General features: G+C 39.6%; 1 long non-coding RNA gene across 2 annotated transcripts; it reads left to right on the top strand.

Annotated features, from left to right (window-relative positions):
* The first annotated feature begins 103 nt into the window (after positions 1 to 103).
* Positions 104 to 27384, top strand: LOC119132488. Of its 2 annotated transcripts, XR_005099888.1 has the most exons (4): positions 104 to 384; positions 24606 to 24770; positions 25514 to 25607; positions 26493 to 27384. It is a non-coding gene; the product is annotated as an uncharacterized LOC119132488 (long non-coding RNA). The 2 variants fall into 2 exon arrangements; XR_005099887.1 differs by lacking the exon at positions 24606 to 24770 and having other exon boundaries at positions 125 to 384.

The following is a 27384-nucleotide window of genomic DNA, read 5'->3' as shown; positions in this document are numbered from 1 at the left end:
ATAGCAAGTAGAGTGACACAGTATTTGGCACATCATAATGTTTGACACTTGCTGACAACAAAATAACATGACTCATAAAAACTGAGCATTTGTAACCCGCGTGGGATGGATAATAATTTACCACAATAACAAAAACAAGAATTTCACTTACAGCTCGGTGAAGGTGCGCAGCGCTGAAAACAGTGACGACAGCATTGTGTTTTCCCGTGTTGGTGGCCTGAAAGACATTTACATTGTTTGGTTATTGAATTACAGATTCAAATAACTCAAATAAATTGTGTCTTTTTGACAGAAACATGGAATAGAAGAGGCTAAACTGTGACCAAGAGTCAAAAAAGCCAAAAATGCTAAAGTTCTCCTGCTTCAAGACATGCAAATAACAATGTGAGTACCTTTTTTATTATTATTATTATTATTTTGCTTGTCTTTGTCGATGAACATTCCTACTTTAAAATCAAATGTTATTTCTAAAAAAATAATTGGGGGATGCTATGTTTTTAACAAGCAACAGTAACGTTAGATAACCACTGACTGTTCATGTAGGCCCAATTAACATTAAAAATGCAAATGCCTGTGAGGTGGAGTCTCATGTAAAGTATCAAATCCCAGTGCGTCATTTCTAGTGGAACGACGATTGTCTAATCAAATCGCTTGGTGGGAACTGCTCTATAATTTTCTTCATGTTCAGTATTCAACTGATTGTATTATCAACTGACTCATTTAAGCCCTATATTTTGTTATATTCAACATAAATCCGTCAAAACACCCTTGCCTACATGTTCCCTTTCTCCTGAACCCCATTGTTTATTTTCACTCTTTACATGCTTTAATGCCTCCTCTAATTGCATAAAATATTCATGACAAAATAAGAAACATTTGAGTCTAGCCTCAAAGAAAATATCTTTTTGTATGGTTCATTATGCATTTAACAGCCTGAGACCTAGCTTCCCGGTTTTCATCAACAAAATATTTTTTTCCCCACATTTGATTGGCAGGACAAACACCACACTAGAAGATAGAAAAAACATTTAAATGTGTGAGAAGCTTGTACAGCAAACAACTGTCTGTTAAAATCTCTTTAAATCTGACGGACATGTTTTTAATTAAGAATATCAAAAAAATGACAACAACATAATTCTGGGCACTGAAGCAAATACAATCAAAATTGGGCAACCCATCCTTTATCCGTCATAATTTCAAAGCGAACCAAAACTGTCATTGTCAGTCCGTCACTCTGTCATCCGTCCGTCACTCCATCACCATTATGCCCAGATCAAATCACACAACTTTATTGTTGTTCACGACGGTGGCTTATGTCAGAGTACCAGATAAATCCACAATCTCCTTCGTCACATTGCCCATATATGTACATAAGCAAATGTTATTCAAGGTTAATAAATCACTTAGCCACGTGAATCCTACAGTATTGACACGTGTTTATTTACGTCACCAGTTTTCACACATGACAGCTGTGTGACAGCCCAACCACGTCTCAGGTGTTGGGCTGAAATAATGTCACAAGATATCTGGACTGGTGAGGAAGGAAGAAAATGTGCAATATTTAAAAAAAAAAAAAAAAAATCTGCAAAAATTGCCTATGAAGTGCTGAAATGTGAAAATTTTAACCAAAGTGTAATGAGTGAGAATTAAATTGAATACAAGAACATCATTTCTTATATACAAATGAAAGGTATTAGATAAAAATGAAGTTGGATTGAAAATCTGTCTGAAGCAGGATTTAAACTAACCCCTCTCAATTTCAAACCATCTGCACCAACCACGGTGCCACCAAGGCCTTGTTAAAAATAGCAAAGGACATTATAAAATAGAAACAATGTGTTACAGTGAAAGAACGGATCAAAAGGATCAAAAAGATGAACGATAGGTGGAGAGGCGGTGAGCGACGCGCTGACATTTACTACCCATTACCATGGTCCACAGAGTGTGTGTTGTTCTCTTTGCACATAGGCACCACTGCTTCTGGCTTTTTTTTTTAGCCACTGATGTGGAATATAGGCCTGCTGTGCCTGGACACATATTTATTTACAGAAGAACCTTAGGTAACACGGGCAAACTTCTCAAAAATTTCAAGCATTGCCTCGGGCAACTTTTTGATTTCTCGGCCAAATCAGAGATGACAGCACATGCTTGAATGGTTGCGAGGTCGGATAAAATGTAAGTGGCAACACAATCTGTGGACGTGCACCTTTCTGTGATGGTCATAAGATTAAAAATGCCCAAGCATGAAGTGGAGAACATTTCATTACATGAATTTAGATTTAATATTTGATGCTACCTTCACCTCAATGACGTGAGAAATGCTCAAGACTCGTCAACACTACAAAAAATCAACCAAACTTGAAATATAAATAAATACACGTGAGGGGCTTTTGAACCCAAAACGTAAATCTTGCAGCACACTTTCACAGATTCATCTATTTCCGAAACTTGAGATAGATTTCAAATTTTAGTTGTCATCAACCTTCTTCCTCACTCACTTTGATGCCCTAACAAGCTTCTCTCTTGCCTCCTCCCTGCTGTGTATGTTCTACATATTTGATAACCCAGCGTTCCCATGCCAAGCTTGCTTGTCTGAATGTACTGAAGTAAAAAAGAGATGGGCGTGTGTACCTGTGTTCAATAAAACTTGCAATACTCATGTCGGTGAAACTCTTCTTGATCAATATGTTGATCTCCTATAGTCTCTTTTGTACTTAACTGACGAAAACACGAGTATTGCGGTTGTCGCAATGAAAACGTGCTTATTCATCATCGATACGGGAGTATTTTGGTTTATGCTGTCATACTCGAATGCGTTCTTGTGTATTGGGAACAGCAACACAATCACAGATCATCTGCTGGCACAGTGACTCACACACGGCTCATATTTGCTTCTTTGTCTGTTCTGTGTCGCTCGGCTCTCTTATCTTTTCTCCCACTTGTGTTTCACTCCCATCCCACTCAGCCAGCAGGGAGGAGGCACAGACGTTGCTGAGTTAATGCTCCTGCTGGCTGTGTTGCTTTTCATTTTTCCTGACTGCAAATGGCCAAGATGTGATCGGCAACTCTGTCAAAATGTGCAGTGTCTGGAGAGCGTGACATTTGGTAAGAGAAATAATTCCGGGTGGCACTGAGGCTGACCATTTGTTTGCATTACGTGATGTCTTGGCTCACTTTTTTAACTTTACTTTAAAGTGATGTCAGAAAAAAATATTCCAACCTAAAATAAGAATTATCTTCTTCCTGCTAAATTCTCTTTAATGGGATTTTTGTGGCTGTTTCACAATGCACCTGCTCAAAATGTGCTGAGCATCTGACAGTTCCTGACCAAGAGGAACGTGACCGTAGTGAAGTAAAGTTCCTACTCACTTGATCTACCGTATTTTCCGCACTATAAGGCGCATCTAAAGACCTCCAATTTTCTCAAAAGCCGACAGCGCGCCTTATAATCAGGTGCGCCTTATATATATATGGACCAATATTGAGCCACTACAGCAGGTGTGTCCAAAGTCTGGCCAAATGTATATATCTTATATATGGACAAAGTTTTAAAATGGACCATTCATTGAAGGTGCGCCTTATAATTCAGTGCGCCTTATATATGGACAAAGTTTTAAAAAGGGCCAGTCATTGAAGGTGCGCCTTATAATTCGGTGCGCCTTATATATGGACAAAGTTTTAAAAAGGGCCAGTCATTGAAGGTGCGCCTTATAATCCAATGCGCCTTATAGTGCGGAAAATACAGTACTCTTTAAATGGAATAATCTATATATGGCACACACCCAGAGGCTACAAATACATTAGGAAAATGTATACGCTATACAAGCAAATCACCATTGTCTTTCTGCCCACCTCATACGGTTGAGTACAGTTGATTTTCAATTGATTATAGACAAAATGTGTTTGTGTGAGTGCGGGCACACACACGCACAATCAAGCGCTTGTTTATTTCTAGTGGAATGTGCGTGTAGATGGATTGGTGGATGAGTGTCTCTGTGCCTGATGTGGCCTGTCAGGTGTGACTGCGGTGCCCAGTGGGAGATGGTTTGGGGTGACTCAGACGGAAACGCTGAATGCTTTTGTGAGCATGTGTGCGTACGCAAAGAACCTTAGGACCTCTATCAAACACACCAATACATCTTCTAGCCTTTTTGTCATTATGTATACAGACAAATCCAAATGCACTTGACACTTGGTTGGGCAAGTATGCTATCATGGTAATGCGGTGTTTTATGGATGTGCGCTGCGCTACAAGCAGGCGTTGGGTCTATTTGGCACAATCCGATGATGTATTACACTGCCGGTTCTGGTCACGAGGCTCAAAACAGCTGAGCACTTTGAGTCACTTCAGGGATCGTTCGATTTATAGTCTTTGCTTTTCTGCAGTATAAAGATGTTTTTAATTTTTTTCACATTTTGTGTTTAACAGCACTCAAGTGCTCATGCGGGATATGGCCTACATATGTTTTGACAGATTCATGTAAATGGATTATTGTTGAGTTGAAGAAACCTTAAAGTATTCCTCTTAAGTAGAATTGAATTGCATGAGAAACATTCCCATGTGAAGCCAAATGGGATGCACTGAAGTGGTTTGTGTCACTGCATTTTTGTAGAGCTCTTCTATTAGCTCTACATGTGACTCATGCGTCTAGTTTATGACCCTCATTAGGGTTGTGAGTGTGTTAGAGCCCGGAGCATCTCGTACTCTCTCTATAGGCTTATAATTCTAAAAATACAGTGACTAATGTGGCAAGGATGCTTCTGAAGATTAGATTAACAACTGTAAGGGTATAAGGTGGGGTCAAAAATGTTTGCACTTTGCAGGCCTTCAGAGCCGCCACAGGTTAAAGCACATATTTGCATTTCCTGTTTTCTTTACAGTTATATACATCGGTTATAGCCATTTAATTGCTAAAGGCATTGATGTCAGTCAGTATTAAGAGTAAAGATCGTGCATAAATGTCAAGCAGCTATTTTCTTATTGTAGGTCCTTGCTGGACTTGTCCAAGCGCCGCTCATGCGTCATTGTATATTTACTCGCTTTGAAACATTATTGGTTGGTTCAGCAGGGGCTCCTTTCAGTAAACTAAAATCACACATCCTCACTTGGCATCTTTCTCTTTCCCTCCATATGTTTGCTTGAGGTTCCTTTAATGGTTTTCTGCATTATTTACACTTCATGGCTATCTTTAGACATTTTGAATTATGTAAATTGAGCACCTAAATGAGACAAGATGGAGCCTGAAAGATAGCGTTAATGATGAAGTGTATAATTTCACGGGGCAAAAAAAAAAAATTAACTATATTCTATTGAATGTCTGTGTCTTTCAGACCAATGTCATATATTTTCCAGAAATAGTCTATTAAGAGTATAAAATCAATTCTGTGGTATTCATTAGTGCAGCAGTTGAACCCTTTGGATTTAGCGTGCAACCAACTGTCAGCTCTCGTGACCTTCCCTTCATCCATCTTTGTGTTTTCTGCCCCTTTACCTACGATTTCTATTCTGACGTTGCGTATGACAAATTATATATGTTGTACAATGACAATACAAACATTATAATTTAAACTGCTTGAAAAATGTAACAGGTTTAAATGTTTGCAGTACTATGCCTTTCTCTATCCTGTATGTATTACTTTCTCCTCCTAAACAGATTTGCACCTTTTGTCCGCATCATTTAACAATTAAACGTTGAGTAGTAAGTGGGCCTAAGATGAGCTATAAAGCTGAGGTACTTAAATTTAAGTGTGCCGTTTTCAAATCAATTAAGCAGACGGTTTAGTGCTGTTTGCAAACATTCTGCTGCACATTTCAATTCTTGTGAGTCTTAATGAGGTGCGTTAGATGATGATAAAATCATGATGCATTAAATTGACTTAGTGGTGAAAAAGAAGAAGTGTCCAGCAAGAAATGTGAGTAGTACTCGGTGCAAGAGACTTACAGAAAGAAAAGAAACATAAGCACAATTATTGAATCTACTGCAAAAGAAAAAGCTTACTCAAATCCAAAACTAATGTGTGACATCACTTGGGGGAAAGAAGAAGGAAATGTAGCTTTCAAAACATGCACCTGTGCTACAGTGTTGGCGCTCTAATTTCATCAAATGCAAAATTGTCACTGAGCGTCTTCCAGCTTTGCGCTTTTGATCTGCCATTTGACCAATTTTATGCCCTGCCAAAAGCCATTAGACAGTCTCGGCCTCTTCCATGGCTGTCAAGAAAGCGAGAAGACCCCCGAGGCTAGCACGCAACACGATAAGTACATGACATATGAAAGTTGTGCAGCACAGCCACAGAGAGCAGGAACACAGGCCATGTGATGACTCAATTCGTTCAAAAAAATAGTGCTGGGTCACATTTGAAATTTAAACATCTAAAATTGTGTTGTGATTTAGCAGCAGGGAAATGTAGGTCACGGGCTGACAACAGTTGAGAACAATGGTTACCTTTGAAAGCATCTTTCGAGAGACCCCGTTTTGAAAATCCTGCTTGTTAGAAGAATATAATGACAATCCACCTAATGAGGCACCTTTTCAGAGTAATGAGCGAAGTTTGCTGAAGCATTAATCAAATGCTTGTTTGATTAGTCCAGTCAACCTAACGAGACAGGAAATAGAGAAATGACAATAGAAAAGACAAATTGGCGTGTCAAGTGTTATCATTAAAGACAAGGTTAGAGCTGTGCAGCGAAAGGTTCTCATCTCTCCTTGCAATGATTGTCTTTGTTGAGGTCATCTTTTGTGCAAACATGAGAACTACTGTTTACGTATCGTCACTGGATTTCTGCTCCCTACAGGAAATGTTGTTTTCCACATTTCCTTGTTGATTGATAGTCTCTTTGCATGATTCTGATCTATGACGGCATTTCTTTACCGTAATGCAAATAAGAATATTTTCAAGTACAGTCATTGAAAAGATAATTCCAGGAATGGCCTGAAAGGGAACCAGAAATTGATACATACGATTACACGGTTATTTAGATTCAATATTCTCTTCGGTTTTGCCCAGCGAAACAAGGTTTTACTAATGGAGCAGGGTTGAATTATATAATGTGAAGGATTTTATTACCCATTTATTAAACGCTGTCTAACACAATAGTCAATACTAAAATTATTCCAATATTAACATAACAGACGATGCAGGTAATTGCATCACAATCAGATCCATTCTACTGCAAAATCTTTTTGTTTTCAACAAATATGCCACAAATAAACCGCATGTGGTATTTGGGAGTTTGCAGACTGGGGAATTGTTTTAGTCCCGAAGCCTCGGCACTGCATTTGCGAAGACAGATTTGGGTGACCCGATATTTGAAGTTTTAATACAACATTCTTTCTTGCCGATGTGGCACTTCAGTTTGAGTGTTACAATTCATCATTTGTCAGTCTTTTGAAGTCCATATGTTTCAGTGCTCATTAGACAGTCCCAATGTTAGTCAGTATGCACAGACCTGTTATCATCAAGTGGTAGAAAATAGATGGATGGTTATTTGTTGCACAGTCCTGACAGTCTTGATGATCTACAATTAAAGTTGAAGTCAAAAGCAGACATGCAATTGCATTTAATTAAATCATTAACCGACCATGACAATTACAGTACATGCAATTGGCCTATTTTTGTTTTAACTTGTTTACTGCAAATGTTCAAATATGACTCAGGCAACCATGCTCTAAGGCTACCAATATCTTGTTTCATAGGGAAGAAAAGATCCATAGCACTATGTCTGTCCAAGCCTGTTCTATAAATGACCTAGACCGCAATGCGTGAAAGCTGAGGAGCACTAGCCCAAACCGTACATTAGCATTACCTACAAATCGATAGGACTCTGTCTCGTGTTGTGAGGTGACCAGAGTATGTATGAGCCCCCCCCCCCCCCCCGGATATTCGTATTTGAAATAGCAGTACACACATTATAACTCGAGGTCAAAAAATTATGAGTCCTTCTATATCTCGCTGATTGTATCTGTTTTGAAGCTCTCGTGCGAGATGAGTGTGTGTTTGAGTGTGCAGGAGTGTGATGTTCATTTGTATGGCAGTAAATCATGTCAGCCATCTTGATGCCTGAATGCAGCCAAATAGCCTAAGCTGTATTTTTATCCTGCCTGCATTATGCACATTGTATGTATCAGATCAAATCTGCTTTGTCTGTCTGTGTAAATACTATGTAATTAAGAGACATAATTATAGTTGGCACGAATGAAAGAGTTTGTGGGCATATTGGAGAAAAGCAGATGTGAAAATGAGACAAACAAACAGCTGCTACTACAGCTTGACAGTAACATTCTTATTTGAGATGCAATTTATATATAAAACATTTTAACACTGGTTATATTTGAGAAAATCCATTCCCAGCAGGGCAAATTCTCTTTCTGCTGTTATTTGAAACCCGCCAGTACAAGGGGACCCTAATGGAGAATCCCCCTTCTTTTTAAAATACAACATTGTGGCATGCGTACAGCGCAAATGGAATGACATGATTATTCACTATAATGCTGTTTCAATGTAACATAGGGTTTCAAAAGGAATTATTTAACAGTAGGTTGCCCAAGAGGATAAGAAATTACTTTTCTGTCTCTCTGAATGCATCGTTTTATTTAACACGCTATTAAATCTAGTGCTGTACCGTAACATGTATAAAAAGAACATTAATAATGTTAATTACAATAATAATAAATGTATATATTACGGTCGTGGGTGATCTTAGATCTAAGGATACACTTTGGAGTCACCGGCTGCTAATCACAGAGCTAAAAATAAAAAAAATTAGTGTTACATCAAACAAAAGTATTTTGGGATTGAGCCGCTTTCCATTTCTCTCCATTTTCCCAATAATCAATGAGATCAGAGTAGGAGAGTAGAAGATAATTATAAAGATCATACTGTAGAATTCTTATCAAATGCCAATAAAGCTTTACGACTACCACAGGGACAATCAAAAGTATTTTGTGGTAGTGGGAATAAAGCTTCCCTCGAGGTGACGGTGGGTCAGGTTGATATGTGCTTGCAGTCTAGCAAAGATCTGACTTAAACGGAAATGGAGAAATTAATCTGCCCCCTCTTCTGACTCATCAACTGTGGGAGCTAGTACCTGGGAAGCAGAGACTGTCAGCGATGAGCATTGGGGAACCTGGGGCGTGTTACAAATGGTGTGATCGCACTCATTGGCTGAGCTACAAATCATACTCTCCTGTGTCATAGTCGGCAGGGATTGAGGAAAATAATTATTTAACTCTCACATGAGAACCCAATGGTCGTCACCATAGTCCGGTCGGACCTCGTCGTGATTCAAATGCACTTAAGAAAGCTTGACAGATGGAAAGGGAGGGGGAGACACCGAAGCATCTGTCTAATTTTCTCCTTGTGGAACAAAGTTTGTCCCCTCAAGCTGCTCAAGATGGAACTAGAAGCCAATTACAGTTAATGGCAAAATGAGGCATAAACTAAGATTACATTCTTGTTCCTTCTTTCCAATACATGGCACCCCAGAGGCAGAAGCAGAGTGAAAATGATTTAATTAAATACCATGTAGGAGAAAAAAAACAAAAAAGTAGAGAGAGAGGTCGTTTAATGTCAACTGGGACTGATTCCATCGTTCTGCAATGTTTCACAGGATTTACGAAAGATTTAGATTCATTGAACCTGTACAATGTAACCTTTTTTGCTATCCACAACTTGACTGAAATGGATGAATTCAAGTGAAAGGTGTCGAGCGATAAAAGATTTTCTGTATTATTTTTTTCAATCATGTGGCAATTAGCGTAATTATTTAGCGATGGCCTCAAATGAAACCACTTATTGACTCAGCTCAAACACTTCCTCCCCATTATATAAAGTCTGCAAATATGGCAAAATTAATTAGGTTACACAATCACAACAGTAAACAAAACATGGTGTCACCGATACGTTGTCACATTATTCATTTCAGTGCTTTTGATTGTTTGACATCATCCATTAACAAATGAACCCGTGTTTTGGTGTTAGATTTAATTTGGTGAGACTGAAGTGAAAATGGTGTGCAGTAGTTTTACACGCTCATAAAAGCCATAAAGCACTAAAATACCAAACAGTCACTACATTAATTTCTAGCTCCAAAGAAAATAATAGTTAAGTGTTATATTCTTTTTCAGATCACACAAAATTGTGTACATCTTTTTTTTATTTTTTTATTCTATTTTATTTTTATTAGAATGCCAAAAAATTGCATTATTTAGGTCACAGATGCGCATCAAGCCTTCCTCACTCTGCGATCATCTCATTGAAGCGTGACATTTTCTTGCACAGACAACTCATCTCAACTGCTTACAGTGTAATTTGTAAGGATGAGCTGTACATTTGATGTAAGACAGATAAAATGGGCGTAAAGAACATTTGCAATCAGGAGGGCTGTTTTATTTTTCAAAGGGTTGCTGATGATGAATCAATTATCAGGCTGAATGCTGATTCTGAAGTGTGGCCAACAGCTACAATGAGATTGACCTCCAAACAGGGATGGGAACAGTGCGAGAAAAAACGAGGGAGGGGGGGGGTCATCGCTTTTGCAGCACCATGAAAAGTAAAACATAAATAATGATTAATTAATGTTCTTTGTAAAATTAGTTATCAGATTTGACAGTCTTTTTAAATCCCCCAAAATGTCCGAATTTTCCAATTCAAAATTATGGATGAGATGCAAAGTGGGCGCAGATTGCGCAATCAATCTCTCACTAACTGGTTTGAGGAGGCTTGTAATTGGCAAGTGCCTGTTTCTGCCGCTCCTCACATCTCCATGTTAATATTGTCAGGCAATTTTTAATATGCAATCCAATTTTACACAGTCAGATTAATGTATTTAATATTTGCATGTTACGTCATTTCATTTAGTTTATCGCATTAAAAAAATATAGATAATGTACTTGTGAAAGAATTATTGTTATGGCGTTTTTATTTATGTCAGATTTCAAAAGTATGTACAGGTTAAGAGCTTTTAGTCAGATACGTTATCAAAAATACAGTGAAATGTTGAGATGCCATTTCAGGCATGTGCAGATAGAAAAGGCTTTATGGTGGCAATAGCGTGATCATGAAAGAAATGATTTTGAGTATAGGGCCAGACAGTGTTTGTATTTGAGCAAGGAGATAGAGGGCTTGTGTCAAACTATGCACATGGGCCGTGAAATAAGCAATCTGCAGGGTATCTTGAAAATGCCCTCTTCCTTTGAGGAGGATGACCAATTTTCAAATAAGAGGAGGAAAAAGGACAACTTGATAACAGCAGTCACCAGTCATTCAGTGCTGTATGATACTCGTGGGGATAATAAATAATAGTCAAGAGATGTCCCTGCTGCTTGTGCATTAGCGCAATAACTACGACATTTCAAAAACACATTTCAAAACGACATGATTGCAAAAGAGAATGCGTCGATCTTAATATTAAAATATGGCCTCCTGCCAACTAGAAAATAGAAGCGATGATGTCCTCGCCACAGGTCATTTCATGTAGTGGATCTGTAGGGAGGTGGCCCCATTTACTTGGCAAGTGGGGAGAGGGGCAAAGACAGAATTTAATCGCCTTTTCAAGCATGGTGAGTCACTCAAAGAACAGTGTTTGTTGCCTCAATTCCCGAGTGGGTAGGCAAATCAACCGGGAGCCAGAAAAGACAATTTTGACCTTTCACCATATTTCTTTTGCTGTTTTCTCCCAAGCACTCACACAAGCTTCTACTCGGAGAAAAGTCTCAAGATATGGCGTTTGCTTTGCTGACTGACTGTTGTGGCAGGTGGTAATTTTTCTTTGCTGCTGCACAAAAATATTAGACAGGAATGGGAACGATATAAATGGAATGTTTGAGGGTCACTCGACAGAAATGCCAAAATATACATTTCAAAGGGACCCAATTTGACAGTCAAGAAAATGGTTTCAGAAACAAGGAGAGCAAAGAGGATCATTTGTTTTGGGGTTTAAACTGAGGCTGTCATTTGTTGCAAATAAGATGGGTTGCATGCAATCTTTCAATCTTGAGAAGGCGTCGCATCAGAAACACAACCTCTGCTCTGCTTGACCTGTGTACCAAGGAAGGCGGCTGGTCAGTTTATCGGAAAGGTACAGCTCGAGTGATCTATTGCATTGTTCACTCACCATATCAGTTCAATTAAAGTCCATTGATTCCACAAACACTCTATGCTTCCATGTGAACTACCGTATTTTCCACACTATAAGGCGCACCTAAAACCTCCAATTTTCTCAAAAGCCGACAGTGCGCCTTATAATCAGGTGCGCCTTATATATGGACCAATATTGAGCCACTACAGCAGGCGTGTCCAAAGTCCGGCCCGCGGGCCAAATGTATATATCTTATATATGGACAAGGTTTTAAAATGGGCCATTCATTGAAGGTGCGCCTTATAATCTGGTGCACCTTATATATGGACAAAGTTTTAAAACGGGCCATTCATTGAAGGTGCGCCTTATAGTGTGGAAAATACATGACCCTTCAAAACCCAAACACCTCAGTCTGGACATTTGCCTCGTTGGGAGTTAGTCTGTTTAATGGAGCAAACCAAAATGGTCGAAGCTTGTAATTGCGAGTGCAGAATATTTAGAGGAAATGGCTATATCTTGTTTGTATGTGTCCCAGCGTGGGGTACGTCAAAGCACTCCAGGGGAGTGCGTGAGATTTTGAAATTTATTTAAAAAGTAGCCCTCATACAGGAATTTGGTTCAATTGGCCAAATATGAAAGTCGCTCAGTTTAGCAAATGAACTCTGGTGCAATTCAGTTTGCTGGAAAGACCCACACCAGGATTAAAATGACAGCAAAAACCATCATAACAAAATTACAAATGTTTAATAATAAAAATACTGTCCATCTGTGTGTGTGGATCACCGTCATAGACTAGGCGGGTTTGATTAGCTGCGGTCCCATTACGCATGTATTGCGTTAGACTGACAAATTGGATTTGGTTTCTTTGTAGTTGGACAAAGTGTTTGTGTACTTTCCAAGTCTGGTTCTATTTGGACTGATTCAATAATTCAATTTACTGATTAAACATGCTTGGAGTGAAAGGTTCTTTTCACTCAGTTGACAGTTTGAACCTCGGTAGGAGTGGGAAGTTAAAGTCCACTGCCATCTCACTTTTGGTAGAATTGATGATTTAGTTTGACATTTGACTCAGCTGCTCACAAAGCAGAGGGACATTTACCATCTTTCGTCCGTCCGTTTTTTTGTACCATTTATCCCCTTCAGGGTCACCGCTCGGCTGGAAACTTGTATTTATTCCTTCTTATTCAAGCCAAATAGCAATCGGAAAAGGTGGCTGTGACCCCCCCAGCAAAAAAAAAGATTGAAATATGATAGATATATTTGAAAACCTTGAGAAAGTCAGTGCAGTTAATTAGTTTATAAGAAAAATATATTTCTGAAGGCAAACGTTCTGAGACTCGCACCCATCCCAAGGTTTTATTTTAACACAGAGCTGACAGAGTTAATTGCAAACAATCTCATGCAACAAATGGACTGGGTAAGGCCCTGGCTGCAAAAAAAAAAAAAAAAAAAAAAAGACAAATGCCAGTAGCATTGTGATCCCAAATTGAAGGAAAAGATTGAGCTATAGTTCACAGAGATTGAATACACACTTGAGGGCAAATCAGGTATTCATGACATTTTATATTTTACGTGTTGCTGTGTCATTTTTGCCTTTTAACTGATGGCAAATCGACCATTCCCCCATTTTTCTTTTTTTTTCTAAACACAAGACTTTCTCCATCCAAATGCAATTCAGATTGAGCTGTGGTTGGAGGGCATTTGAAATTAACTCTTCAAAGGTTCTGCTTAGAAAATGAAATTGCTTTGGCCTTGGCCTTTTTTTTTTTTTAAGAACCTGCATACTGTAGTTCCACATTGCATATTAATGAGCAACAACATGCAGTGGAACAGTGTGCTGAGGGATTCAAGCAGGAACCCACAAGTCAGGGAATCCCATCAGGAATTATCATATTAAAAGATGCAATTAGATAAGTATGACTAAAAAGCTCCAAGCTTTTTATTTTTTATTACTAGGAGCACAGTAACCCCTAACTTCAATTTTAGAATGTTTGCAAGTTTAAAATTAAGGTATTGTCATGACATACTGTGCAGCAGATCCCTAACAATTGAATATTTCTTCCGTCGGGTAGTCAGAAGCCTCCCAAAGAGGCAGAATAAAAAAGGGAGATGATAGAAAAAAAAAGTTGAGGGACTAGACAATCTTAACTCTCCGCCACAAGACTTCTACCCGCCCACCACTCAAAGCAATTTGATGTCAGCCTAGAGGCCAAGACCTTTCCTCATGCAATATATTTGGAAGCAGTCAGTCACAAGGAAACCGAGCACACTCCATCCAGACAGACTAAAAATCCAATTCTCGCTACAGACTCTTTGTAAGAGACCAAATGGGAAGTCAAATAAGGTTATTTAGTAGGGGTGTAACGATTCATCGATACACATCGATCAATCGATATAATGCTCTACGATTTGCTGGCATCGATGCTAAACGTAAACATCGATCTATATCGCCCGTTTTTGACCTCGGACATTAGACACGACTTTATTTTGAAATCCAGTTCATTGTTGCTTGCTTCCTCTTTCCGGGAGCAGTGAGCGGCGTGTTGTGTTGTGAGCAGAGCAGGCACGTGAAAGGGGAGCCGACAACTACGCGGCTCCTGGGCTGGTGCTATGGCTAGTGTCCAAGAAGACGAGGAAATTCGCTCCCCTTTGGGCTTCCAGTCATTCGTTTGGAAGCACTTTGTAATTTCCTAAATAAAGAGTTTGCAGTACCTTGTTGATTTTGCGTATGAATTGTTATAAATCAGGATATTGTTCTATATCGATCGTAGAGCACTATATCGTGATGTATCGTGAATGAATCACAGCAGGCTTTAAGATATCGGCGAATATCGTATCGTGGTTCTTTGTATCGATATGATATCGTATTGTTACAAAACCCGCGATTTACACCCCTAGTTTGTAACCCTAACCTTGACTTAAAACCCTAGTCGGAAACCCTAACCCTAGCTTGAAACCCTAATTAGAAATGGCAAAACTCCTTGGAAACCCTGGTCGGAAACCCTAACCCTAGTTTTGAAAGCCTAGTTAGAAACCCTAATCTTAGAAACCCTAAAAGTAGTTTGAAACCCTCGTTGGAAACCCTAACAGCTTTAAAACCTAGTTTGTAACCCTAAGCTTGGTTTAAAACCCTAGTCGGAAACCCTACCCCTTGTTTGAAACTTTAATTAGCGATGGCAAAACTCCTTGGAAACCCTGGTCGGAAACCCTAACCCTAGTTTTGAAAGCCTAGTTAGAAACCCTGATCTTAGAAACCATAAAAGTAGTTTGAAACCCTCGTTGGAAACCCTAACCCTAGCATTAAAACCTAGTTTGTAACCCTAACCTTTGTTTAAAACCCTAGTCGGAAACCCTAACCCTAGTTTGAAACCCTAAATAGCAATGGCAAAACTCCTTGGAAACCCTGGTCGGAAACCCTAACCCTCGTTTTGAAAGCCTAGTTAGAAATCCTAATCTTAGAAACCCTAAAAGTAGTTTGAAACCCTCGTTGGAAACCCTAACCCTAGCTTTAAAACCTAGTTTGTAACCCTAACCTTTGTTTAAAACCCTAGTCGGAAACCCTAACCCTAGTTTGAAACCCTAAATAGCAATGGCAAAACTCCTTGGAAACCCTGGTCGGAAACCTTAACCCTCGTTTTGAAAGCCTAGTTAGAAATCCTAATCTTAGAAACCCTAAAAGTAGTTTGAAACCCTCGTTGGAAACCCTAACCCTAGCTTTAAAACCTAGTTTGAAACCCTAACCTTGGTTTAAAACGCTAGTCGGAAACCCTGAGCCTAGTTTGAAACCCTAATTAGCGATGGCAAAACTCCTTGGAAACCCTAGTCGGAAACCCTAACCCTAGTTTTGAAAGCCTAGTTAGAAACCCTAACCCTAACTCTAGTTTTGAAAGCCTAGTTAGTAACCCTAACCCTAACTCTAACCCTAACCCTAGTTTTGAAAGCCTAGTTAGAAACCCTAACCCCAACCCTAATCCTAACCCTAACCCTAATTTTGGAAACCCTAGTCGAAAACCCTAACCCTAGTTTTGAAAGCCTAGTTAGAAACCCCAATCTTAGAAACCCTAAAAGTAGTTTGAAACCCTCGTTGGAAACCCTAACCCTAGCTTTAAAACCTAGTTTGAAACCCTAACTTTGGTTTAAAACCCTAGTCGGAAACCCTGAGCCTAGTTTGAAACCCTAATTAGCGATGGCAAAACTCCTTAGAAACCCTAGTCGGAAACCTTAACCCTCGTTTTGAAAGCCTAGTTAGAAATCCTAATCTTAGAAACCCTAAAGGTAGTTTGAAACCCTCGTTGGAAACCCTAACCCTAGCTTTAAAACCTAGTTTGTAACCCTAACCTTTGTTTAAAACCCTAGTCGGAAACCCTAACCCTAGTTTGAAACCCTAAATAGCAATGGCAAAACTCCTTGGAAACCCTGGTCGGAAACCCTAACCCTCGTTTTGAAAGCCTAGTTAGAAATCCTAATCTTAGAAACCCTAAAAGTAGTTTGAAACCCTCGTTGGAAACCCTAACCCTAGCTTTAAAACCTAGTTTGAAACCCTAACCTTGGTTTAAAACGCTAGTCGGAAACCCTGAGCCTAGTTCGAAACCCTAATTAGCGATGGCAAAACTCCTTGGAAACCCTAGTCGGAAACCCTAACCCTAGTTTTGAAAGCCTAGTTAGAAACCCTAACCCTAACCCTAACTCTAGTTTTGAAAGCCTAGTTAGTAACCCTAACCCTAACTCTAACCCTAACCCTAGTTTTGAAAGCCTAGTTAGAAACCCTAACCCCAACCCTAATCCTAACCCTAATTTTGGAAACCCTAGTCGAAAACCCTAACCCTAGTTTTGAAAGCCTAGTTAGAAACCCCAATCTTAGAAACCCTAAAAGTAGTTTGAAACCCTCGTTGGAAACCCTAACCCTAGCTTTAAAACCTAGTTTGAAACCCTAACCTTGGTTTAAAACGCTAGTCGGAAACCCTGAGCCTAGTTTGAAACCCTAATTAGCGATGGCAAAACTCCTTGGAAACCCTAGTCGGAAACCCTAACCCTAGTTTTGAAAGCCTAGTTAGAAACCCTAACCCTAACTCTAGTTTTGAAAGCCTAGTTAGTAACCCTAACCCTAACTCTAACCCTAACCCTAGTTTTGAAAGCCTAGTTAGAAACCCTAACCCCAACCCTAATCCTAACCCTAACCCTAATTTTGGAAACCCTAGTCGAAAACCCTAACCCTAGTTTTGAAAGCCTAGTTAGAAACCCCAATCTTAGAAACCCTAAAAGTAGTTTGAAACCCTCGTTGGAAACCCTAACCCTAGCTTTAAAACCTAGTTTGAAACCCTAACTTTGGTTTAAAACCCTAGTCGGAAACCCTGAGCCTAGTTTGAAACCCTAATTAGCGATGGCAAAACTCCTTAGAAACCCTAGTCGGAAACCTTAACCCTCGTTTTGAAAGCCTAGTTAGAAATCCTAATCTTAGAAACCCTAAAGGTAGTTTGAAACCCTCGTTGGAAACCCTAACCCTAGCTTTAAAACCTAGTTTGTAACCCTAACCTTTGTTTAAAACCCTAGTCGGAAACCCTAACCCTAGTTTGAAACCCTAAATAGCAATGGCAAAACTCCTTGGAAACCCTGGTCGGAAACCCTAACCCTCGTTTTGAAAGCCTAGTTAGAAATCCTAATCTTAGAAACCCTAAAAGTAGTTTGAAACCCTCGTTGGAAACCCTAACCCTAGCTTTAAAACCTAGTTTGAAACCCTAACCTTGGTTTAAAACGCTAGTCGGAAACCCTGAGCCTAGTTCGAAACCCTAATTAGCGATGGCAAAACTCCTTGGAAACCCTAGTCGGAAACCCTAACCCTAGTTTTGAAAGCCTAGTTAGAAACCCTAACCCTAACCCTAACTCTAGTTTTGAAAGCCTAGTTAGTAACCCTAACCCTAACTCTAACCCTAACCCTAGTTTTGAAAGCCTAGTTAGAAACCCTAACCCCAACCCTAATCCTAACCCTAATTTTGGAAACCCTAGTCGAAAACCCTAACCCTAGTTTTGAAAGCCTAGTTAGAAACCCCAATCTTAGAAAACCTAAAAGTAGTTTGAAACCCTCGTTGGAAACCCTAACCCTAGCTTTAAAACCTAGTTTGAAACCCTAACTTTGGTTTAAAACCCTAGTCGGAAACCCTGAGCCTAGTTTGAAACCCTAATTAGCGATGGCAAAACTCCTTGGAAACCCTAGTCGGAAATCCCCCTAACCCTAACCTTAACCCTAACCCTAACCCTAACCCTAACTCTAACTCTAACTCTAACTCTAACTCTAACTCTAACTCTAACTCTAACCCTAACTCTAAATCTAACCCTAGTTTTGAAAGCCTAGTTAGAAACCCTAACCCCAACCCTAATCCTAACCCTAACTTTTGAAAGCCTAGTTAGAAACCCTAACCCCAACCCTAATCCTAACCCTAACCCTAATTTTGGAAACCCTAGTCGAAAACCCTAACCCTAGTTTTGAAAGCCTAGTTAGAAACCCCAATCTTAGAAACCCTAAAAGTAGTTTGAAACCCTCGTTGGAAACCCTAACCCTAGCTTTAAAACCTAGTTTGAAACCCTAACTTTGGTTTAAAACCCTAGTCGGAAACCCTGAGCCTAGTTTGAAACCCTAATTAGCGATGGCAAAACTCCTTAGAAACCCTAGTCGGAAACCTTAACCCTCGTTTTGAAAGCCTAGTTAGAAATCCTAATCTTAGAAACCCTAAAGGTAGTTTGAAACCCTCGTTGGAAACCCTAACCCTAGCTTTAAAACCTAGTTTGTAACCCTAACCTTTGTTTAAAACCCTAGTCGGAAACCCTAACCCTAGTTTGAAACCCTAAATAGCAATGGCAAAACTCCTTGGAAACCCTGGTCGGAAACCCTAACCCTCGTTTTGAAAGCCTAGTTAGAAATCCTAATCTTAGAAACCCTAAAAGTAGTTTGAAACCCTCGTTGGAAACCCTAACCCTAGCTTTAAAACCTAGTTTGAAACCCTAACCTTGGTTTAAAACGCTAGTCGGAAACCCTGAGCCTAGTTCGAAACCCTAATTAGCGATGGCAAAACTCCTTGGAAACCCTAGTCGGAAACCCTAACCCTAGTTTTGAAAGCCTAGTTAGAAACCCTAACCCTAACCCTAACTCTAGTTTTGAAAGCCTAGTTAGTAACCCTAACCCTAACTCTAACCCTAACCCTAGTTTTGAAAGCCTAGTTAGAAACCCTAACCCCAACCCTAATCCTAACCCTAATTTTGGAAACCCTAGTCGAAAACCCTAACCCTAGTTTTGAAAGCCTAGTTAGAAACCCCAATCTTAGAAAACCTAAAAGTAGTTTGAAACCCTCGTTGGAAACCCTAACCCTAGCTTTAAAACCTAGTTTGAAACCCTAACTTTGGTTTAAAACCCTAGTCGGAAACCCTGAGCCTAGTTTGAAACCCTAATTAGCGATGGCAAAACTCCTTGGAAACCCTAGTCGGAAATCCCCCTAACCTTAACCTTAACCCTAACCCTAACCCTAACCCTAACCCTAACCCTAACCCTAACTCTAACTCTAACTCTAACTCTAACCCTAACTCTAAATCTAACCCTAGTTTTGAAAGCCTAGTTAGAAACCCTAACCCCAACCCTAATCCTAACCCTAACTTTTGAAAGCCTAGTTAGAAACCCTAACCCCAACCCTAATCCTAACCCTAACCCTAATTTTGGAAACCCTAGTCGAAAACCCTAACCCTAGTTTTGAAAGCCTAGTTAGAAACCCCAATCTTAGAAACCCTAAAAGTAGTTTGAAACCCTCGTTGGAAACCCTAACCCTAGCTTTAAAACCTAGTTTGAAACCCTAACTTTGGTTTAAAACCCTAGTCGGAAACCCTGAGCCTAGTTTGAAACCCTAATTAGCGATGGCAAAACTCCTTAGAAACCCTAGTCGGAAACCTTAACCCTCGTTTTGAAAGCCTAGTTAGAAATCCTAATCTTAGAAACCCTAAAAGTAGTTTGAAACCCTCGTTGGAAACCCTAACCCTAGCTTTAAAAGCTAGTTTGTAACCCTAACCTTTGTTTAAAACCCTAGTCGGAAACCCTAACCCTAGTTTGAAACCCTAAATAGCAATGGCAAAACTCCTTGGAAACCCTGGTCGGAAACCCTAACCCTCGTTTTGAAAGCCTAGTTAGAAATCCTAATCTTAGAAACCCTAAAAGTAGTTTGAAACCCTCGTTGGAAACCCTAACCCTAGCTTTAAAACCTAGTTTGAAACCCTAACCTTGGTTTAAAACGCTAGTCGGAAACCCTGAGCCTAGTTCGAAACCCTAATTAGCGATGGCAAAACTCCTTGGAAACCCTAGTCGGAAACCCTAACCCTAGTTTTGAAAGCCTAGTTAGAAACCCTAACCCTAACCCTAACTCTAGTTTTGAAAGCCTAGTTAGTAACCCTAACCCTAACTCTAACCCTAACCCTAGTTTTGAAAGCCTAGTTAGAAACCCTAACCCCAACCCTAATCCTAACCCTAATTTTGGAAACCCTAGTCGAAAACCCTAACCCTAGTTTTGAAAGCCTAGTTAGAAACCCCAATCTTAGAAAACCTAAAAGTAGTTTGAAACCCTCGTTGGAAACCCTAACCCTAGCTTTAAAACCTAGTTTGAAACCCTAACTTTGGTTTAAAACCCTAGTCGGAAACCCTGAGCCTAGTTTGAAACCCTAATTAGCGATGGCAAAACTCCTTGGAAACCCTAGTCGGAAATCCCCCTAACCCTAACCCTAACCCTAACCTTAACCCTAACCTTAACCCTAACCCTAACCCTAACCCTAACCCTAACCCTAACCCTAACTCTAACTCTAACTCTAACCCTAACTCTAAATCTAACCCTAGTTTTGAAAGCCTAGTTAGAAACCCTAACCCCAACCCTAATCCTAACCCTAACTTTTGAAAGCCTAGTTAGAAACCCTAACCCCAACCCTAATCCTAACCCTAACCCTAATTTTGGAAACCCTAGTCGAAAACCCTAACCCTAGTTTTGAAAGCCTAGTTAGAAACCCCAATCTTAGAAACCCTAAAAGTAGTTTGAAACCCTCGTTGGAAACCCTAACCCTAGCTTTAAAACCTAGTTTGAAACCCTAACTTTGGTTTAAAACCCTAGTCGGAAACCCTGAGCCTAGTTTGAAACCCTAATTAGCGATGGCAAAACTCCTTAGAAACCCTAGTCGGAAACCTTAACCCTCGTTTTGAAAGCCTAGTTAGAAATCCTAATCTTAGAAACCCTAAAAGTAGTTTGAAACCCTCGTTGGAAACCCTAACCCTAGCTTTAAAACCTAGTTTGTAACCCTAACCTTTGTTTAAAACCCTAGTCGGAAACCCTAACCCTAGTTTGAAACCCTAAATAGCAATGGCAAAACTCCTTGGAAACCCTGGTCGGAAACCCTAACCCTCGTTTTGAAAGCCTAGTTAGAAATCCTAATCTTAGAAACCCTAAAAGTAGTTTGAAACCCTCGTTGGAAACCCTAACCCTAGCTTTAAAACCTAGTTTGAAACCCTAACCTTGGTTTAAAACGCTAGTCGGAAACCCTGAGCCTAGTTCGAAACCCTAATTAGCGATGGCAAAACTCCTTGGAAACCCTAGTCGGAAACCCTAACCCTAGTTTTGAAAGCCTAGTTAGAAACCCTAACCCTAACCCTAACTCTAGTTTTGAAAGCCTAGTTAGTAACCCTAACCCTAACTCTAACCCTAACCCTAGTTTTGAAAGCCTAGTTAGAAACCCTAACCCCAACCCTAATCCTAACCCTAATTTTGGAAACCCTAGTCGAAAACCCTAACCCTAGTTTTGAAAGCCTAGTTAGAAACCCCAATCTTAGAAAACCTAAAAGTAGTTTGAAACCCTCGTTGGAAACCCTAACCCTAGCTTTAAAACCTAGTTTGAAACCCTAACTTTGGTTTAAAACCCTAGTCGGAAACCCTGAGCCTAGTTTGAAACCCTAATTAGCGATGGCAAAACTCCTTGGAAACCCTAGTCGGAAATCCCCCTAACCCTAACCCTAACCCTAACCCTAACCCTAACCCTAACCTTAACCCTAACCCTAACCCTAACCCTAACCCTAACCCTAACCCTAACCCTAACCCTAACTCTAACTCTAACTCTAACTCTAAATCTAACCCTAGTTTTGAAAGCCTAGTTAGAAACCCTAACCCCAACCCTAATCCTAACCCTAACTTTGGAAACCCTAGTCGAAGACCCTAACCCTAGTTTTGAAAGCCTAGTTAGAAACCCTAATCTTAGAAACCCTAAAAGTAGTTTGAAAGCCTCGTTGGAAACCTTAAGCCTACCTTTAAAACCTAGTTTGTGACCCTAACCTTGGTTTAAAACCCTAGTCGGAAACCCTAACCCTAGTTTGAAACCCTAATTAGCAATGGCAAAACTCCTTGGAAACCCTGGTCGGAAACCCTAACCCTAGTTTTGAAAGCCTAGTTAGAAACCCTATTCTTAGAAACCCTAAAAGTAGTTTGAAACTAGGGGTGTAACGATTCATCGATACACATCGATAATATAATATAAACGTAAATGTAACAGTTTATGGTAGTGGATCCATTCCTTCATTCCCGTTGTTTTTGCTCTTTTGTATTTTACTGCTTTATTTGTTACCTCCCTGTAATAAAGACACTTGAACTTTTTCGAACACTGTCTTATTATCAGTAATGCAACATCCCACATTTTGTACTGTACTGGGTGTTTTTAGGCCATTAAAAATAGTACTTTAATTTAACGGACAATCAGCTTTAGGAATGACCCTTTCTCTCTATTAGTGCGTTAAATCAAGATTCCACTATATTGAGCTTCCACTGGACCATAGGATAGTCATTTATTACTTTCGAAAGGTTAAACGGAACATCCATAGCTTCTCATCTCACTATCATACTTTGGAGATTCGGTGATGTACAAATAAGATTCAATTGCATGTAGTATATGAGCAAAAAAATATATAATGTTATTTGATATGAAACTGAATTAAATGTAGTGGAGTCACCAGTTCAAGAAAGGGTGAGGTCAGACATTTTCGAGTTGTCTCAGTGTTGGCATTAAAAATGGAGTGTGCAATGTTCTGTCCCTGAAATCTATTTTAATTAAGCAAGAATTTAAATAAATCAGTGCACAGTAAAAAAATAGAATTATAATCGGTATTTATGAACTTTGGACAAAAGTCATTAACAAAGCTGGTCCAAGACAATAAATCATTCAGGCTTGGCTCCAAGTGGATCTTTTTAAGGAAGGTGTCCAGGGCTTTTATCATTACACGCCCCTCTGTACATCAGGAAAAAAAAAAAGAGATTAAGGAGGAAGGTAATCTGCTTCCTGGTGATGAGCCAAGGGATCCAGGGGCTTCTCGGCTGGTGACGATAAGGCCACAGTCATCCCTAACCAGCCACTGGTGGCGTCCATTCAGGCTCCAACACTTTTTTGTGGAAATACACTTGTGTTCATAGTAAAAGAGAGAGTGCCAAGTCACAATATTAGAATTTTCTCAGAAACCATCCCTTCAGCGGTATTGCACACAAGGACACATCCTTTAAGCACAGAAAGAAATGAATGGTGAAAAGACAAATAGAGAGAAATGAGGTTTGAAAGCCAATTATCAAAACAACACTCCATTTACCCTAATGTTCTGTGAATTCATATCCCTGGAGACATCTTTATAGAAATGTTTTTGTGCCGATGATTTTTGATTGGTGCAATGCGCTTCAGGGTAGAGAGGGAACGAACTCTTTCATGTCGGCTTCTGTTTGTTTGATCGACTGCGGATGAGTTGAAAGGTTAGTTTCTGTCTAAATTATAGTCTTAACAAATGCGCATATATAAGACTTTAAATCCACGAGCGCAGCCATTTATGCCTTGAGATATGAGTATTATTCTGTCCTTGACCACACTTGTCAGTCAAAGCACTAACTCAAATCATCTTTTCCCATTAAGATGAATGGAATTGCAATTAATCCGTTCCAGCCTCTCCCCTAAAAAACTGACAATAATTTTGTTTGTTTTTTTACTGAAAAAATGCTAAATTTAATTAAAAGGAAATAATTATGTCACACTTTTTGTACTGTATGGACTCGGACATTTTTCTCCAGCAATATTGTAGTACGCTCATATCGGCAAACCAACAAACGATCTTAATCTTAAAGTGAATTACCTGAGTAATACGGGCACAGAAGAAACAGGTCGAGTGTGACAGTGAAACAGGATTCAATTAGAGAAAATCTAAGGCGCGTTGCAGACCTTTTCAAAAGCATGCAGGAAAATCTCTTCAGAGGTGGCAGCATTAATGCCAACTTGATCTGGGCCTCTCTAACAGGATTACGAGTGGGACACCTCTCCTCCCAGCCTCTTTATTCCTCCTGACGCTACAGACTCGCCTCCTTTTAGTTCACCTGCCGTATCACCCTCTTTACTTTCCCTTCATCATCCATTTAAAACCCACACACACCCCGCCCTCCCTTACACATCTTCAGACTTGGCACATTATCACTCTTGTCTACATGGTTCTTAGCACCCAATGAGGGTAGATAAGGTGTCTGGGCTACCAAAAGAACAGAAGCAAACACATGGCGAGGGGATAGCAACAGGAAATCACCCTTGCAGATGCAAGAAAATTTGAAAATCATCTGGGGACGAGACTCCATGTGACCATGTCTTCAACGAGATGAGATATACTGTAAGACTCCATTTGACTTTTTTCCAAACATGATTATGTATTTCTAATGTGTATACCATAACAGGCTGTGGTTTCCACTTTAAAATGATTTTGATTTTCTAACATAATTACAGACTCGGGTAATCTCCACAACCTCCAGGAATTCATTATTATTATACAGCATAAACCAAGTCTCTCAAGACTGTAAAGTGGACACACAAAAATATGCATTTTATTGCATGCGAGCAGACTCACATACTGCTGAGTATTGTGTTGATGATGAATGTTCACTTAAGGGAAAATGACACCTGAGAATTCAACCTCAGCACCAACGTCAGATGATGGCAGAGGGCATTAATGAATATCGCTGCAATGTGAATGTTTTTTGCCCGTGTGGTAGAACTGAGGCCTTTTAAAATAATATTTGTTTACTTGGACAGCAGCTCTATTGAGATTAACAGTGCTATAATCTCAAAATCGATACAAGATGAAGTTGGGCCCTGGGTAAACACTGATATAAGCCAAATCCATTTGTTTTAAAAAAAAAAATAAAAATAAAAAAAAATCCATAGTTGTCAGAAAGATATTGTAAGTGATGCATTTGCACTGACAGGTGGTCCCACAGCTTGGGTGGAAAGAAATGAGCTTGTAAACACAATCTGGTTCATAAACAAACGGGAAAGTTGAATACATGTGCAATGTTGTTTTTTTACTTTGAGCAGCCGCAACATTATGACCACTCATTCATTTTCTTTATTATGCAGGGTCGTGTCAGCGATGCCAGATGACTTTGGATGAAAGGCTGACTACACCCTCGACTGGTCGCCAGTCAGTCACGAGGCATGCAACCATTCACACGTAAATTTATGATTGATCCTTAAGCGGGAACAAAACCATCGCGGTTCCAGCATGGCTATTTAATGATTCATCTCAATTGATGACAAATGAAAAGTGGCTCGAGTTAGAACCCTTATCCTATTTGAAATTGTAATTCTGGTATTTGTTTGTTAAATTTTTAGACAGGAAATTAAAGCCCGAGGCCATTGTGTAGTTTCCCTGGGTTATCTTTTGATAACATGTACATACACTGAAGTTAATTAAACATTGTTATGACCTATTTTCACAAATTATTATGGCAACTTTTTATTTATGACCTGAGGAGAAGAATAGTGGCCCTTGGCCTCATAAAATTGCTGATAAAGACTGGATTTTTTTTTTTTTAATGTTGCTTATTTTTTTATTATTATTTCCAGGTTAAGTAAAACATTTTACCTCTTCTTGACAGTACAGATGCACTTGTAAGTATGGAATTATGAGTGCGTCAGTGAACGGTTGACAAAACCTATTTTTGAAAAAATGCATAGTTTTTCTTTTATTCAGTGTGACATGAATATTGAAAGCGAGGGAGCATGTGATGGTCAGACTGGACTTGGATGACGTAGATGCCATTGTTGCCCAAGCTATTAATAACCAAGCTCTGGAAAAAGAATACAATAGTTTGTTAGTGGCCTGCTCAGTAATTGCTCTGTAATTACGCTCATGAAACGACTCGCGTAATGTTCCCTGTGGAGATTAGTGCGACAACCAGTAATTGAGAATGCGGGTGAGAAAAAGCGACAGAAAGAAAAAAAGTGGGTTTCGAACTGTGAAGCATTTACTGCTTGTGCCTGCATTGCTGTATTGTTTGAAGTTCATAGTTCATAATCCAACCATCCATCTTGTTTCTCTCCATCCATCCATCAGTCCATACCACTGATGTCAACCAAGACAGCCCCACAACATCCAGAGTCTTTGGGAACTCCGGGCAGATCTTTTGCACAGAGGAGCTTTTCAACCACCTCCGTGACTTCAATCCCAGAGACAGCAGAGGCCCCTCAACAAGCACACATCGTTTACTGTTGCGCAACAAAAGGAGAGACAGTCAACTAATTGAGTTGGACCAATGTTGTTATCTGCCAAAGCAAAGTCACCTTCACAACAATATCTGTGCCCACCAAAAATCTTTTGGAATGACCACTGAGTTCTACATAATCTACTGTACCTGTTACCCCAGCACTAAGCAAGTCATCATGATGATGTCATCAACAAATCATCAACAGCATTCACTAAACTAAACTGCTTAGCATGATGCAGACACACAAAAATATTTAGGCTATAACAGAGGGTTATTAAAAGAACTGCAAAGGCACTCACCAAACGTCACAGGTTGCAATTTGACCATTTGTAGAGTCAGATTCAAACCGCTTCATGTAAATTGTTCCTGGTGCTGCTGACTTGCTGCTTGGGTTGCATTTCATTGTGTGTTTGTGTACGTTTGTGTGTACGTCTTGGTGTGCCTAATCCCTACTGAGTAGAGTTGGTGCTAAGCAGCAACAGCTCACTAGAGAGTAAGTCACATTCAACTGTGATGTGTGTCACAGCATTGTTTTCTTGACGGTGGTCATTTTGAGGTCCAGTAGAGCAGCTAAGATCTGTTGAGTTTTGAAGTATCATTTGTAGACATTTTATAGCATTTGCCGTCATGGTTTGCTGGTGGCGGCGTATTTATTTACAATGGTTTTACAATACTCCAAAGTCTATTTACCTGATTATTTTCTAACATGAAGGACAACCCCTGAAGGACATCCCCTCAACA

Source organism: Syngnathus acus, chromosome 13 (assembly GCF_901709675.1).
Source record: "Syngnathus acus chromosome 13, fSynAcu1.2, whole genome shotgun sequence".
Classification (NCBI taxonomy): domain Eukaryota; kingdom Metazoa; phylum Chordata; class Actinopteri; order Syngnathiformes; family Syngnathidae; genus Syngnathus; species Syngnathus acus.
The sequence above is the reverse complement of the archived record's forward strand: the minus strand, read 5'-3'. Positions and strand labels throughout refer to the sequence as shown.